Below are 17,964 nucleotides of genomic sequence, written 5' to 3'. Positions count from 1 at the left end.
CTTGTCAATGGTTAACTGCACCTGGAGTGTCTCCTGTGCATCATACTGTTTGACCAGGCTGGAGGTGTGTGTGTTTTTAACATATATTGAAACTCCACCTCCTTTGGCTTTGCTGTCCACAGTTTGGGGTCTAAATGTATGATAGGATGAGTAATCATGTAAGACTGGGGTGCTCTCCGCAGTTTTGAACCAGGTTTCTGTGATTGCACAAATGTCAGCATCTTCCAAGTTTAAGAATGCTTGCAATGAGTGCAGTTTTGTGTTTAGATTCCTAGCATTTAGCAGCATGACCTTTAATTTGCATTTTGTTGAAATTTTTTTGTTGGTTTTATCGACCTCAGGACATTTCCTAAAAAAGGCACTGTGTGGGAGGCAAAGGCCTTTGCCAGAAGCCTGAAGCCCAAGTGAGATGGATGCAGACCATGTCTAGCAAAGCATTGGGGTCTGTCAATGATATCTTCCCAGGCTGTAAGGTACTGGATCCTGCTGGAATGACACCAGAAACTAAGCTCATTGTTAAAGTCAATCATTTTCTGTTTGTACTGAGGCATCATTCTGGGTGATGGTAGAGTGCTGTTTAAGGCTAGGGACATACCTGCCTGGAGCACATATTCAGCAAGCTCAATCATGTTTCTTTTCATATAGTCCAGGGAGGTACGTCTCAAGTCATTCACCCCAACATGGACTATGACAGAGTCATAACAGTACCTGTTGTTGAGAGACTTGGGTACATGTGTGATATGGTGGATTCTGGCACCTGACAGACAACTAACGTGACTTTCTTCATATCCAGCCTGGTGAGAGGCACATCTATGTGTCTCACAATGGAGTCTCCTATGACTAATATGTTGGGTTTATGGGCCTTTGTGGTTGTGAGACACAGGTGTGTGGACTATGTGTGGTATGGGGTGTGGAGGCTTGTGGAGTTTGCGTGTGTTTTTGCCTCTGAGGTCTCCTTTGTTTGGGTATGTTTTTCTTGAGAACCTCCACATATGTGGGTGTGTGTTGTGTAGCTGTGGGTGGTGTTTGAGGTGTAGTGATTGTGTTGATAACCTTCTCAGTGCCAGATATACTGGTCTGTGAGGGAGAGAGCATAGACTCTAGGGTATTAATGTAATTGCATCTCTCAAGGTTCCTAGGTGGTAATGGTAGATGGTCGTCCATGTACATGAGGCAGTTGCTACACTGTCTCAGGATGCCCATATGACCAGGCTGGCAGGAGAAACCGTAGGAAATTGTCCATCATTATTTGTCAGAATCTGAGGGAGAGATGCCAGGGAGTGCTTAAACCAAAACAAAGAGGCTTAGCATAACACTTGCAATTTAAACAGGCTAAAAACAAGCAGTAATAAGTGCACCAGAAAAGATGCAATTGTACACTTTAGAGAACAAGTAGCTGGAAAAGCAAGATGAAGTAATAGAGTAGGAGGAGAAAACACAAATACTGTAAAAGAAGCAGCTGAATAAAGTTTTTTTTTTAAGAGTGGAAAGGGAGAAAGAGGAACAGAAGATAATTCAAGGTTAAGAAACTAAGGGGCTTGGCCTTCCCAAATATTCTTTCTGTATGAAGTAGAGTGAGCTAATGAGACTAGACTGGGAAGAGTGTCCAAGATCAAATTTACAGTAGGGACGGGCAGCTGCAAAGCCACCAAGTTTAAGAACAAGACAACAATAGAGAGGTAGGGTGAGGAACTATGCTACAGCTACTAGCTACACTATTTTAGGCAGAAAACACTACAGAAATGTAGTTGGTTAGCAACATTCCTCAACATATCTCAAATGTTGCTGCTGAAGAAAAAAAAAATATTAAAAATCCCTTAACTGTACTCTATATTTGAGGAAATATAGATAGTAAAGTGCATGTACCACCTCTATTTTTTTTTTAATTTCCCCAGGAAGTTTTTTGAAAAAAAGGGTTCATAATGACTACTATAAAGCTTTACCCCAAGAGCTACTTAGCTTCACCACAGAGAGCTGTCATGTGCCCTTAGTGTTAACCTTTGGCAGAGGGATCAGCAAGGAATTCAGGTTGCCCTGTTTACTCTAATCTTGTAGCTGCCACTAGAAGTATGCCCTTTGTGTACTTTACCTGAATGGTTAGGTAGGATCTATTGTCTAACTTCTGTGACCAGCAGCACACAATAATATGACATGATGTCTTCACATGTGTTGCAATAACTTTACAACAAGCATGTGATCTCATAACGTAACGTTATTGCAACACTCATTTCTTTTTCTATCAATGCCTTTCATTTGGTCATTTGTGTTTGTATAGGACATTTTTCGTGTGGCGTGACAACTTGCAGTCTTATTTGTGCAAAGAAAAGGATTTCCTGTTCTTATTTATTCTTCATCCTGTCTCTGATCCCTCCCTCCCTTCATAGGTCTTAGCCTCTTATAGCAAGAAGTCTGGACAAAGACATAAATAATGGTGGGACTTTACTCCTTCCTCTCCCTCAACCTTCCCTCAGGAAATATCATCAAATATAACTCCCCCTACTATCACTAAAGAACAGGTCCTTAATGCTCTCTCTAAGACCAAGAACATTGCATCAATGGGGCCAGACAGTTTCTCAGGATGCCTTCTAAATAGCATGAAACATGACCTATCAGGGCCTCTGGAATTGCTATTTAACTGCAGCCTCCAAACAGTCTTCATGCCTCATGAATGGAGAAAGGTAACAGTCATCCATCTGCACAAAGGTGGGCCATCTACACACCCTGGAAACTACAGACCCATAAGTCTCACTAGTCTTATATGTAACGCCAAGGAAAGAATTATCATGGAGATGATTAATAGAGATATAGTAAACCTCCAGACACTGGACCCAACCCAGTTTGGTTTCGTCAAGGGCAGATCATGCCTACTCAACCTGGTGGGCTTCTTTGAGAAGGTCATCAAAGCAATGGATGAGGGCAAAATCATTCACACTGCCTACCTTGACCTGGACAAGGCATTTGACTCAATACCCCACTCAGGCATTGTTGATAAACTCAAGAGGTTAGGTACAAACCCATATGTCACCCAGTGGATAGCCACCTGCCTCACAGACAGGAGTCAGGAAGTTAGAATTGGGGAGTCCACCTCTACAAAGAGGCCAGTCACAAGTGGAGTCCCTCAGAGATCGGTCCTTAGACTGCTCTTTTTTGGCATTTACTTCTCAGAAGGCAAGGCCAATGTCAGTGGTCTCTGGCTGACTAAGTTTGCAGATGATTGCAAATTAGGAGCTGTCATTGAATCTCACACTGACACAAATGTTCTCCAGGAGGGGCTGACACAGACAAACAACTGGTGTCGGAGCCATGGACTAAAATTAAAAGCTAAGAAATGCATAATAATATCCTTTGGGAAGTCATCCATCCCTGGTAACTATCATATTGACAGCACACCCCTTAGAGCTGACCCAGTAGTCAGGGACTTAGGAACACACATAGATAGTAATCTAGCCTTTGACTATCACGTATCTATAGTGGTGAGGAAATCATTCTATGTTGCACAACTTATAAGCAAAGGTATGGCATCTAAGTCCAAGGAAGTCATTGTTCTATTGTATTCGGCATTCATCAGACCTATCATTGAATATAACACCCCCTTTGGTATGTGCATATCCAACAGTTGGAATATCCACAGAGGTTTCACACTAAAAGAAAACTTGTCTTAAGTAAAATGTCCTATAGGGAACGCCTCAAGGCCCTATTCCAGTATTCTGTCTCCTACAGGCTTTTGAGAGGAGATCTATGCCTGGCATACAGGGCATTGTCAGACCCCACTCTAATGGACCACCTGCATATCCACAAAACAAACAGCACCAGAATTACCCATTCTAAAGACTTAAACCATGCCTGTAATATAAATAGGACCTGCTGGAGAGATAGGTATGTATCCCAGAGACTACTCAGTCTATGGAACAAGCTCACCATTCATGTGAAACAGAGTTATTCCCTAACCCAATTCAAGTGCAACTTGGACAATTGGATGGGAAACCAGAAATCCATCCCTGGTTTGGCACCTATGTCTCCAATGGACATAGGTAACCTGTAAATGATTAATCTCGCAGGCCCCTGCTTACACTTATCAAAGGTATCAGAACTTGTCAGAGATTTGGGATGCATGGCTAGGCTTAAAAAGGCCCTTGTGGTCATTAGCCTAGTAAACACCTATGAACCTATGAACCAAGGCCCAAAAATAGGGACTTTTATTTTTAAAAATTGCTCTTATAAACTTAAATTGTTGATAGAATAACAGGCTTTCTGAATTTTCTGAAGGGTATGAAGTCTGCAACTCAAAAGTCTATCATTATTTTCTAACCTCAGTCATCAATTATTTGCCAGTCATTTGCCAGAAAATCAAAAATGTATGAGGAATAGACCAAAAATATGAGGCAAAAATCTGGATGTTCTGCAAAAATCTGTACAGTTGAGAGGTATGCCTTCTTTCCTCGCTCCTACTCTCTGTGCCTGTTCCTTGGGTATCTGGCTTAGAGATACAAATACTAGCAAAGCAATAAAGATGGATAATTTGTATTAGTTTGCTCACTGCATGTGCCCTAATTAACTACCTGAATCTGCTGTGTAAGAAGTGTAGAGGTAACCACAGATAGATTCAGTCCCCCACTCGAAGATTTAAATAGTTTTGCAAATGAAAAAAACTGAAATTTATACCTGTTCTGATTGACCAGTGCCCCATGCGCAAGATGTCTGACAAAATACTTGCTGCTTTCTTACAATGGCTCTTGATGATGCTGCGTATATATGGGAGATGGGACCTGTGGCTGTCTTGTTTCTGAGCTATAGGGACAAGGTCAGAGGGGGCCTATACTTCTAGCTATAGAATTCATAATACTAATATACTCTTAAAGACTTCAATAATAACAACAAAACATACTATCGATCAGACTGTTTGTCTGATGTCTTACTTGTTTTACTAATATTTCAACAGTCTTAGTTTGCTATAATACGTATGCTGTACCTATCCCTCATTGTGAACAAAACTGTCTGAAATATATCTCATCTCATTTTTTGTGCCTGTTGCCAAGCGTGGAGCAACATAAATTCATGTTCACACTGAAATAATATGAAGAAAGATGGATAAATAGTCCTCAGTAGGTAAATGAGATTAATACCAACATTTTAAAAGACTTTTGGCTGCCCCAAAATATGCTTTAAAAATCCACTTTTCTATTACAAAATAAACAGAACTAGTGCTTTTGTCTTCACCTTCAATGGTTTTGAATATATCTATCTGAAGCCAATATACCAGCAGTTGTTCTAGTCAAAAGGGATACTGCATTGGTACTTTGCCAGCATATGAGACTAACTAAATTATCATTTTAGTATTTACATAAAAAGTTACTCATGACCTTCAGTCCCTTCTGCAAGGACAGTCACATTTGACCTGTTGTCATCCTTTGCAGTGTTTTTATAATCAGATGTAAATGGTATTCTTTAATATTCTGATGACTAGGGAGCTTTGGGCTACTATAGATCACATCATTTTTCTTGGGCTCTTACAGCTGATAACTCATATTAGTTCAGATACACAACTGGATGCATATAGTTAAATAGCAACAAGTTCTTTAGGTCGAAGCCTGAAATCACAATTATTCGTCACAGTATCTTGTCAAGAAATCTGGTTCACATATGTAGCAACTAGTTGATTAATTCTTCTGGAGCTCACAGAATTTTTCTCTAGGGCTTTTCTTTTTCTCAAGTAAGTTCCAGCAGAACAAACTTAGCTCTCTGGGGATTTTTATGTTTGCACTGCTTTATGGGCAAAGGATGGTACATACTATAATAAAGGTATAGCATTTTAATAAGTATTCATGTTTCTTCCAAGGGCAACCAAGGCTGCAGCTGAATGAATAAGCTACTGATTCTAAAACAAAAAAATAAAATGTTAAAGGTGATATTCTTCAGTGTATTTGTTATAAAAAAGTGGGGCATGACAGAATCAATAAAAAGTAAAACACGATTATTAAATGCAACCTCATTTCTTAAATCTGTCCTGAATAAAAGAAGTTTACATTATGTTGTGTAGTCCAGCCATAAGAACATATTATTCTATTGATGGATGTTAGCAGGTCAGATAGTGTAATGTCTACTTTTGTTTACTGTTATACAAACTGTGGAACTGACTCCATTTGCTATGTTTTAGCATTGAAGAAAGTGTGTATTTCATTGATTTAAAAAAAAAGAGAAAAACAGAAAAAAAAAATAAAAAGCAGAAAAAGATGTACAGTTTAATAGTTCTTTTCAGATCCACCTTTGTAACAGCTCAGATAAGTAAATAGTAATGAATGACATGCTTTGGGAGGGCACTTATCCTGTCCAAAGAAAGGACTCCTTTCTCCTTTGCCAGAATGCCACTCAGGAGAAGTAAGGAGACAGTAGAACAGACCTTGTTAACATATATAAAGACTGACTAAAGGTGTAACACATCAGAGAGCAAACAAACATCTCATGGACAACTAGACCATAACCCAAGAATTTCTCTCACTATTCTAGGGAGTTTTTCATGGGGGTGGGGGAGCAGAAGGCAGAATGCATTTATGCAGACATATGCAGTTTGTAGTAGACTCAAAATGGTAAGAAGAACCAGTTATATCCAAGAAGTAGCAATCTAAGGATACATCACCATATTTACCTGGCAGCTAGTAATGCAAACATGGTGTGGCAACCCTAAGCAACCCATGACTTAGCTAGGATTGCAGATGTTGCTATACCACGTGCCATCTCATTGTGGCTACACTCTGGTACCTTTTAGAGACTGAGTTAGTACTCTAATCTTTTGATATTAGCTATGAGCATACAGAGAGCTGGTAGTAAATGAAATGTTGCAGGGAAGTAGGTAAGAAAGAAAACATCCTACAGTCTGGAAAGTAGACTTGGATAAAATTAGTGATGACTTCAGGAAATGGAGCTCTGACTGCTGAGCTGAAGTATAACTACACCTATAGGGACTAGGAAGCTGGTATGTCACGGCAAAAATGGGAACATAAAAGCAGTAAATAATATGAGCTTTTTTTTTGAGGATCACTTTATTCAACATGGCTGCCAATTATAATTCCATTCACTTACCTACACAAAATGAAATAAATTGCCATGCATATAAACTGCATTTCTGACAATTTCCTCTCACTAGCTTGTGCTACATGTATGACAGGGTTCAGCTACTCAATGAACTGGCCTCACAGAAAACACAGTCCTGGTTTTCAAAGAATTTATTACATTCTGATTGCCTTACCACAGAGGGGCAAGTATAAAGTAAAGCAAATAATTTTTCCTTTCAGATTTACATGTATCATATAGCCAGACTGACTGCCACCAGTTATACATGATGAAATCACAGGATACTTTTGAATGATCATACAATGTATAGACTCCCTAGAATACGTGTAATGAGTTTATGCATTCAGTGTATGTTTGGTTTTGAATCTGCCTTCTTTTATACATTCTCACAACAACCCAAATGGATAACTTGAGAAAGCACATTCAAATAAAGCACTGTATAAATTAAGACAACACAGCAGTATAACCAACAGGATCACGTTCTTCAACATACAAGACAGGTTGTAAAAAAGCCTGTATTTCTTGTATCACATCATCACTATTTTACAAATTAACCAATCTACATGGCACTGCTTAACCCCCCCCCCCCATTCAGCAAAACTTAAATCCTCATATCTACTCTCAGACTAAAACTGCACAAATCCTCGTGGGTAATAACAGCTTATATCCCAGATGGAAACAATCATAATAAAGCAGGTCTGTTGTTTGTGTAGGATCCAACATCCACCACAAAAAAAAAAAACTTTTATTAGGTGACTAAAATATTTATTTTCTCTCTGTCCCTCTTTCTGCACTAACACCCCCCCGCCCCATGCAATAAATCTATATGGACTAACACAACTGATCATCACTCCTACTCATGTCAAAATAAAAATAAAGGGTGTCACAATAGATTGGATACTTACTCATTTCTATGCCAGGCAAAAATCTCTAACTCTGGGACCCTTTCAGACTCTTTAAGTGACTATCTTCCTATATTGGCCAGAAGAAACCAAATAAAAGTCCAGAAACAACACTACTTTTATGCGACTCATAACCTCTCAAATTTCAACAAAAACATTCATGTCATACCTAAGATAATATAACTGGACTAAGCTAAAGCACCTATCTCTCATTCATGGTGTATTTCACTTCAACACTATATTCCTAAAAAAACTAAATGAATTGGCTCCACTCTGGCTACCCAGAAGCACAAAATATTTCATGAAACTTAGAGATGCAGCCTGGAAAACGTGTATCACAAAAGAAACTCTGCCAAAAAATCATTAATTCAGAGAGCTTAGAAACAGAGCCAAACACTTTACAAAATTAGACAAAAACATATTACACTAGCTTCCAAATTAAAAAGTATCAGTTCCCCAAATTATTCTGGTTTTCTATAATTGAGCTTCTGAATCCTTGCCATTCTATACAACCTTCACTTAATATTCAAATCTAATAGATAGGTTGACATTGCTGATGGATTTAACTCTGACTTTATTAAATCAATCTCTTCCTTACTTTTATTTATTTTATTTAACATTTGGTTACCAGGAAAGTCCAACTCAGACAGAGCCCATTTTCAATGGTGGCCCAGGCAGAAATCTCCAGATGCCTGTCTTTGGAATGTGGAAGGAAACCGGAGCACCTGGAGGAAACCCACATAAAAGCAGGGAGGACATGCAGACTCCAAACAGAAGGCACCCCAGCTGAGAATCGATCCAGAGAACCACTTGCTGTGAGGTGACAATGCTTAATGCTGCACCACTACACTGCCCATAGCTCTACAGAAAATAATGCCATGACCATATTGTAGCCTCTAAAAACTCTCCATGATCTGCCTCTCCAACCAGTCACCTCTACTATCATCAAAAAACTACTACTTAAACTAAAATCCACCTCCCTGGCATAAGACAAGCTAATTGGCAAATATCTAAAAATAGCAACAGAGGCCATAGCTTACCTGGTCTCAGTTCTAATCAACTGCACTATTAATGAATTTTATCTACCTTTACTATGGCAAAAAGTGTTAATTCCTTCCCATTCACAAAGGTGGTCTTTCTACCAAACTCACCAATTACAAACCCATCTCAATCCTCTTCCACCCTATCAAAAGTACTTGAGAAGTGCATTCAGGCCCATCTCCTGCACTATATCACACAAAATGCACTCCACTCTCCTTCACAGAATAGTTTGTGCCCCCGTCACAGTGCCTCCACTGCCCTCCTTAACTTCACTAATACTGATACAAATAGAAATAATGGTAAAATTGTCGTCGTCTCACTTTCTTAATCTATCCAAATCTTTCAACACTGTCTCCTACCCTATACTCATTAAAGAAAAAACTCTCCAGTGTAGGCCTTGACAATTCTCCAATAGCCTGATTTTCTAGCTACATCTCTTACAGATGTTAGGCAGTAAAATGGCTCACTAACAACTCATTCTTTCTTACTGTTGCAGATGGAGTCCCACCAGGATCCATACTGGAATGTATCGTATCCAGCATATTTGTTAATAACCTTTATTCTGGCCAGTAAGAATGCTACCTTAGTACAATATGCAGATGAGCCTACAATTTTCTGGTCAGCAAATAACCTTGATTCACTACAAAAACTGACCCAGGAATTTCACTTCTGTAGAAAACTGTCCGACTACCTCCCAGCTACATCTGAACCCTAACAAAACATATGTAATTCTCTTCACTCCCAAACACCAAACTATAGAGCCCTTTACTATTATTTCTTCTAAAACTTGCCACACAAAGTAAACTACTAACTAAGAGTTTACATAAATGAAGATCTAAAGTTTGACTTCCACAATCAACATACAGTGGAAAAAAATGCATCAAAAACTAAGCACTCTCCATAGGGCAGAATCCTAACAATCTGTTACTGCAGTATGTCATATCACCACTACTCTCCTACTAACCACTCTCCTTTACTCAGCACCAGTACTAACTAACAGCAAACTACCTCAACTAAACAAACGTGAGCAGTGCTACAAGGTAGCGACATTTGCAGCCACATTCCCCCATAGATCACTGTTTGGCTCTTAATACTTCCAATGGCTTGAATTACCTCACCAAGTCACATATTCCCATCTCTCTATTATTCACAATCCAATAAACAAACCAAATGATTGTACCTGTCTAGCCAACCTTGTGCAACCATCCACCCCACCCAGAATCTTGCACTCTTCTGACAAAGATCTTCTACGTATATCAAAACCTAATAACACCATAAGCTATTCCCACTATTCCTACCAAGTGTCAAAAACCTGGAACTCCATCCCCCTAACAATAAAACAGGACAGCTTGCTAAAGTTAGTAAAAGTACAGCTAAAGTCTCACTTACTCACTCTGGGCTCTTGAAATGTGCTGCACCAGATTAACACATCACTCCTCTTCAGCCCCAACCCTCCTCACAGCTGTCCACATCCTCCTTCTACCTGTATTCTTACTCAATCTCCTTCCATCCTTTGGTTATATGTGTTCCCCCTTAACTGCCAATGACTTCTATTTCCCAGCTCTAACTCTCTCGCCACTATACCTCTTGTAAGTCATTTTGCCTTCTGTTGAAAACAACAACAATATGGCTACCTTTATACTTTATCATATCTGAAATGCAGTTCTCCCTTTTTTGAAAAATGTTGTACAGACTAGTGTATATTATTGCCTTTCAAATATTAGTGTCACTCTGTCTATTACTGTTGTTTGCACACTGGAACCTTTCTCCATGAGTCTCTGCTGGAAATGGACCATGTGCCCAGTTGGACTTTCCCGGTAAATAAAAACAATAAATAAATAAAATAAAATAACTGTATCAGTAAACAGATGTGTTATTCTCTTTTATTTAAGTCTATATTTTTCCTTCAGCTTGGGTCCTGCTCAAAAGGCCCACCTGTCAAGTTAAAGTGATTTGTTACCTTTTTGTGAGTGCTCTGCTTTTGTTTTGCATGTGTTGCAATAGTGGTATTACTTAACTGTAGTGGTAATTGTTATGTACATCTTCTTTGGCAGAATTATTTATTTCCTAACTGAAAATATCAAGTCAGAGCTTCTGTTAGCATTTTGAAACTTCTGTGAAACTCCACCCCTAGTACGATGTCATGTTAGGTTAACAGTGCTAAAAAAAGCTGAAATATTGATGCATGGCAGGCTTTTTTTTTTTTTTTTTTTTTTTTGGAGACTTGCTCTTATTTTTTTCCTGGGCTTCAAATGAGACACGATAAAAACAATATAAATGCATTCACATTCAGTTTTATAATTTAATAAAAACTGCACTGGGCGTTTTACTATTTTATATGGAACTACTTTTCAAGGAGTTACAGTTAAGTTTATGCAAATGTGAAACAGGTTGCATATGTGTGCTGTACTCCTGGCAGCCTCATGCTTGTTGTTTTGTTTCTGTGGAAATCGTCATTCATTTATGAACTGCTTACAGGCATTTAATTCAAGCTATGATGTTAGCTGTGTTAGCAGTAACTGTCCAGAATTTCCCTGACTGGGCTTTCTTTCACACACACACACACACACACACACACACACACACACACACACACACACACACACACACACACACACACACACACACACACACACACACACCTTTAACACAATACTGTTGCATACTTCATACATGACTTTCATGTGCACGTCACAGTCTGTCTCTGTGATCTACTCCCAATGCTATCATCATTTCATTCTTTCTCTATCACCATCCAAAGCATTTCAGGAATAAGTCTCTGTTCTCTTGTAAACTGCACTCTATACCCTGTCCTATAGTTGTGTGCAATGTTTTTTCTTAAATAAAGAACTGAAACATTGCACTAAATTTCACTGCTTTCCCAAGAGTGAATGTGTGTGTGTGTGTGTGTGTGTGTGTGTGTGTGCGTGTGCGTGTGTGCGTGTGCGTGTGTGTGCGTGTGTGCGTGTGCGTGTGTGCGTGTGCGTGTGCGTGTGTGTGTGTGTGTGTGTGTGTGTGTGTGTGTGTGTGTGTGTGTGTGTGTGTGCGTGTGTGTGTATGACTGGGATTCAGTGATGATCACTACAGTGTTCAGTCCTAATTTCATATTCATAGCTAATTTTCAAACAGATGCATGCCATTCACTAACTTCCTCCCTTTCATTCCAAACAAAAATCCTTTACTAGAAGACTGCTGCCAGTCAGAACATTGACAAAAACAACAGCACATCATTGTGAACCAATGGTGATAGCAATAAGTGCAACCACAAAATGAAAGTAACAGTCAGTTTAGAGAGAGAAAAAAAAATATATACATATATATATGTGTGTGTATATGTATATAAGGTTCACCTGAGTTTTGCTGAATGTTGTTTTGGTCGACAATATCTCGGTGGCTGAGATTGTCAAATGTTCGAATGTCTGATATCTCAAAATTCCATTTCCCTGAAACAGGTGATCGGGGATTGGGAGGGGTTTAGAGTATATATGTGTGTGTTTGGGTAGAAGGGTTAGGCAAGGGTATAGCTGTTGCGTGTTTGTCTGCAAGAGTGTATATATTTGAGTGAGGGTCAATGTTAGGTAAGGGATTAGATTTCATGTTTATAGTGTGTGTTGGTGCTTGTATGTGTGTATTGTTTTGCCTTGTGTAGTGATAGTATTACTTTTATTGTAATGTACTGTGTGGGATTAGGGTTGGGGAGCAGGGTTAGGGCTAGCACATATTACTGAGGTGATGCAGAGAGCCCCTGCATGTATATAATCATAATGTAGGCAATACAGTGATATGAAAAATCATAGCAAGTTTTAAGATTTTCAAATACCTTGTTAGTTGTAAACTCTATAATTTTTTTAAGGGATAGTAAGGAGTCAGGTAGACGTCAGCATACTTATACAGATTGTACTCAATTCTGTTTTGGGGTGAGATTGGAACAATGAAATCTGTGTTATTGTTCAGCCTTTGGATGGTACCAAATACTTTACAAACTGTTTTGGTTATTACTTATGGATTTCAAAAGTAATGTTGTCATATGTTTACAAAGACAGTTGGGTGTTGAAGATTTTATTGTCATTAAAACAAAAACAGAATGGGTAAGCATCACTGTAATGTAGATGGATAAAGCCCTAACTATGGCATAGGTGACCAGAGGCACTGGCATGGAAGGCTAGGCATGCCCATCCTGAAGGGGACAGACAGTGCACTCAGGCACATCTGACCTGGAGGGGACAGACAGTGCACTCAGGCACATCTCACATTTTAGGCATGCCCATCCTGGAAGGGATAGACAGATCACTCATGCACACTTCAGATTTGATCCCTAGTGGAGGCTGGGGATCTCCTAAAGAGAAAAAGGAAACAGAGATAATCCAGAAGGCTTGAGTGAAGTCTGGTATCCTACCTGTGACCCAGAGGGTGACAGGACTAACAAGAAACAGAGTATAAAGGATTAGTCCAGATAAAATCACTTTAGCTTGCAGATCAAGGAGACTCTCTCTCTGATACCCTCCCTAAGGGAGGAATAAAGATGACTTGCTGAAGTTTCCAGTACTTTATTCTGTGAAGCAGGTAGATGGATGAGTGCTCATTAGAACAAGAACATCTGTCTATCTACCTGCTTAACTGAATTGTACTCTGTAAAGAGAAAGAGGAGGAGGGAATTGGTTGAGATGCCACAGAGGCAGAATGATAGATACATCAGCATGTCCATACTGCATGTCAGTTTACTGATGCCTACCAGTTCCTGCAGAGAAGGAATGTCAAGGCATATAGAAAAAGTAACCCTCCTCAGCAGCAATATGACACAGCCCAAGGTGCTTCAATCTCCTGTTTGACCCCAAACATGAATCAGAGTAAGTCCAGGGGAGGGAGGAGAGCCCAACAGACCCAATGAATGAGGAAATGTCCCTGGCGGCAGCCTATAATTAGCTGTGAGGAGCCAATAAAAATAAAAAAGAATGAGCCTTGTACTGACCATTGTGGGACCTTTGTACTGCATTTCTCTGTATCAGAGATGGGTGTTCTTGTCATTATCTGGATCTGAGGTAGTTGCTTAAGCAAGTAATGTATCTAAATGGATGTTGGAATGGGAGTCAATTAAAAGCAATCCCCCATTCATGGCTATAATGCCTATCACATCTTAAGATGCACTGGTGATTATGGGGGAGTATCAGTATTTTTTATGGATATCATCTCACAAAAGATTGCTTGGAACACCACATGTGAACTCCTAGAAGTCCAAATCACCATAGACAAGAATAATTTCCACTTCTAGTTACAGACGCTGTCTACACCCCTTTTTGAGCACAACAGCTATTTTAATGCATTAGCTGAAATCCCCATTAAACCCAAGACCTTTCTGCTCAGGGAATGTAAGTGTCCATCACTAAACTGGCTGACCTGCACTGCCAATGGTCAGTATGTCAAGTGCCTCATTAACATTATAAATGCTAACTTTCATTCAAAAATAGCTAACCATCCTACTAGGGGTCTCAGTATCCTAGATCTAGTCTTCACAAACCTCAATATCCTGGATCTAGTCCTTACAAATATGAGCAATGTGTGTGTATCTCCTTGTGGATTGGGAGGGTGGCTTAATGGTTAAGGTGTTTGCCTTACAAACACAAGGTGCAGGGTTTGAGTCTCACAAGGGATAATTGGCTAGGCTTAAAATGGCTCGCAAGGACAGTTAGCTTAGTACTAAACTATGAACCTATGTGTATTACCATGTCTTGTTAAATCAGATCATAATTTACTGACTTTTTCCTTGTGAACAGGTGATGCTTTCCCTGTGACTAGCTCTGTGGTTAGGGATTCCTCAAAAACAAACCTTCTTCAGTTACTTGATGACTTAAATAAATTCTGCTGTAGACTTCTTCTGAAGGATCCCATTGCTAAAGCTGCTACCTATAATGATAGATTTAAAAACAATTCCTGTGGTGGAATATCCATATAAATAAATTATATAACAAGAGAAAGAAACTGTTTAATGCTTATAAGAGGTCTCATTCTGTCTACTTAAGAGCACACTTAAGCAAACTAAAAAAAAGATTAAGGGAACCATTATAGGTTCATATATTCAGATGTGTCTACTAGACTAACAACCACATGAGCCTTTTTAAGCCTAGCCATGCATCCTAAATCTCTGACAAGTTCTGGTACCCTTGAAAATTATAAGCAGGGGTTGGGAGATGAAACATTTACAAGCATGGGCCTAGGAGGTGACCCATTTACAGGTTGCCTATGTTCATTAGAGACACAGGTGCCAAACCAGGGATGAATTTCCAGTTCCCTATCCAATTGTCCAAGTTACACTTGAATTGGGTTAGGGAGGAGCTCTGCTTCACATGGATGGGGAGCCTGTTCAAGAGACAGGGCAGTCTCTGGGATACATACCTGTCTCTCCAGCAGGTCCTATTTATATCATAGGCAAGGTTTAAGTCTTTGGAATAGGCAATTCTGGTGTGTGTGTGTGTGTTTTTTTTTTTTTTGTGAATATGCAGGAGATCCATCAGAGTAGGGCCTGACAATGCCCTGTATGCCAGGCATAGATCTCCCCTCAACAGCCTGTAGGAAACAGAAAACAGGGATAGGACCTTGAGGTGGTCTGCATAGGATATTGTACTTATGCCCTGTATTCTTTTAGTGAGGAACCTCTGTGGATGTACCAATTGCTGGATATGCCAAGTTAGGTACATACCAAAGCAGGCATGATGCATGCCGAATACATTAAAACAATGACTTCCTTGGATCTAGATGCCATGTTTATAGATTGCACAACACAGAATTAATTCCTTACTACTGTAGACATGTGATGGTCAAAGGCTAGATTGCTGTCTATGTGTGCCACTAAGTTGCTGATTACTGGGTCAGCTATTAGGGGTGTGTTGTCAATATGATAGTTATCAGGGGTGGATGACTTTCTGAAGGATACTATTATGCATTTCTTGGCATTTTTAGGACACTGAAAGCTGAGTATGAAATTAAAATTGCCACTAAAACCAAAATAACTGCAAACCTCTCTTTAACTATGTAAGGAAGTTAAGAACAAACACCATACCTCTCAACATCTTATAGAAATAAATCTGGACAAAGTCATAAATAATAGTGAGATAAAGGTCCACAAACAGGGACACTTTTTAAATATTGATCTTACAGACTTAGAAGGTTAGTTTAATAACAGGTTTTGCATTAGCATGAATGTTCTGAAGGATATGAAGTCTGATTTTCAAATGTCTGTCATTATTTTATAACTTCAATCTTAAATGATTTACCACTAATTTTCAAGAAAACCACAATTTTATAAAAAATGGACCAAACGTATGAGGCCAAAATCTGGACATTCTGCGAAAATCTGTACAGTTGAAAGGTATGACTAACACCTACCAATGTTTGGAGCTAGCCCACAATGATACTAAACTCTCTGACCCAGAGGAAACAGTTAATATCCTAGCTAACAAATTTAGTGCAAAATTTACTCCACCCACAGCTATAGCTCGTCCAGAAGTTCCACAATCCCAGCCACCACCTTTAATTTGCTATGGAACAAATTCTTTCAGCCCTTTAAAAAACTAAGAATACTTCATCCATGGGCCCCAACAACATACTGGCTTGCCTGATTATCAGTGCAAAGTATGTATTTTCTGAACCCAACTTTACCTCTTTAATCTAGGCCCCTTTACTGGTTACATTCCTGAAGCCTGGAAAACAGTCTCTGTGATGTCATTACACAAGGATGGCCCAACCACAACCCTGGTAAATATAGACCCATTAGTCTCTCTAGCCTCATAGGTAAAGCTATGGAGCACATATCTCAGACTTCATCAATCTGGACATTGAAAATCTCTTAACCCTGGGCCCTCGTTAATTTGGCTTTATCAAAGGAAGATTCTCCCTCATTAACCTCATTAATTTCATTGAAAAAGTAACCAAAGCAGTGGACAGTGGTTATGTAGTGCATATAGCATATCTAGGCCTTGTCAAGGCCTTGGAAACTATCTCCTATGCAGAAATTATTGATAGACATCTAAATCTTAATATAGCTCCTAATATTGTGTGATAGAAAGCTAACTAACCTTCAGAACAGAGAATGAGTGCCTTCTCTCTCTTGGCCACATAAACAGCAAAGAACTTAACTCAATATCTGCACAACCAATGCAACAGCATCTACAGTGATATCAAAACATACAAGTATTACTGGAATAGTTCTTGGAGCTTTTCTCCCCAGGCCTCCATTGAAAATGGATCTTTGATCCAGTGGACTTTCCCAGTCAACAAATGTCAATAAATAAATAAATAAATAAATAAATAAATAAATAAATAGTTGGCTGACAGAACCTATGTGGTAAGAATAGCAGGTGCCACTTCTGAAATTTAAAAAAAAGTTACCAGTGGTATGCTACAGGGCTCAGTTTTCCACCCTGTCCTATTTGGCTTATATTTCTGAGACCATCAGACCAGCACTTCTGGCCTATATTTAACTAAGTTTGTTTATTACTGTAAATTGGGTGATGTTATTTAATGTTGAACTGACTCACAATTGCTCCAACACAGTTTAGACCAAGTTAGCAATTGGTGCATGGAATATGGTCTCAAATTAAATGTAAAAAAATGTAAAATAGTTCATTTTGGTAAGCAAAACAGTTTCACTAACTGTATAGGAGATGCACCCGCTCCAGTCAGACACTGTTGCAAGGTTTCTGGGTACTCTTGTTGATAATTACTTACCTTTTGACCATCATGTTTCCACAGTAGTTCCGAAAGCCTTCTATCGGGCCTGTATAATTTCCAAAGGCATCAGATTCATTAGTAAATATAATATACCTTTTGGCATGTGTTTATCTAAACATATCGCACAGCTTGAGAGACCTCAGAGATTTAAAACTAAAAAGATCAGTGGCCTCAAAAATTTTAGTTATCAGAAGAGATTGGCAGCCCTTTCTCTGTACTCAGTGTCTTA

Source organism: Protopterus annectens, chromosome 7.part0 (genome assembly GCF_019279795.1).
Source record: "Protopterus annectens isolate FY-2018-M chromosome 7.part0, PAN1.0, whole genome shotgun sequence".
In the NCBI taxonomy this organism is placed as follows: Eukaryota; Metazoa; Chordata; order Ceratodontiformes; family Protopteridae; genus Protopterus; species Protopterus annectens.
Note: the sequence above shows the minus strand (reverse complement) of the source record.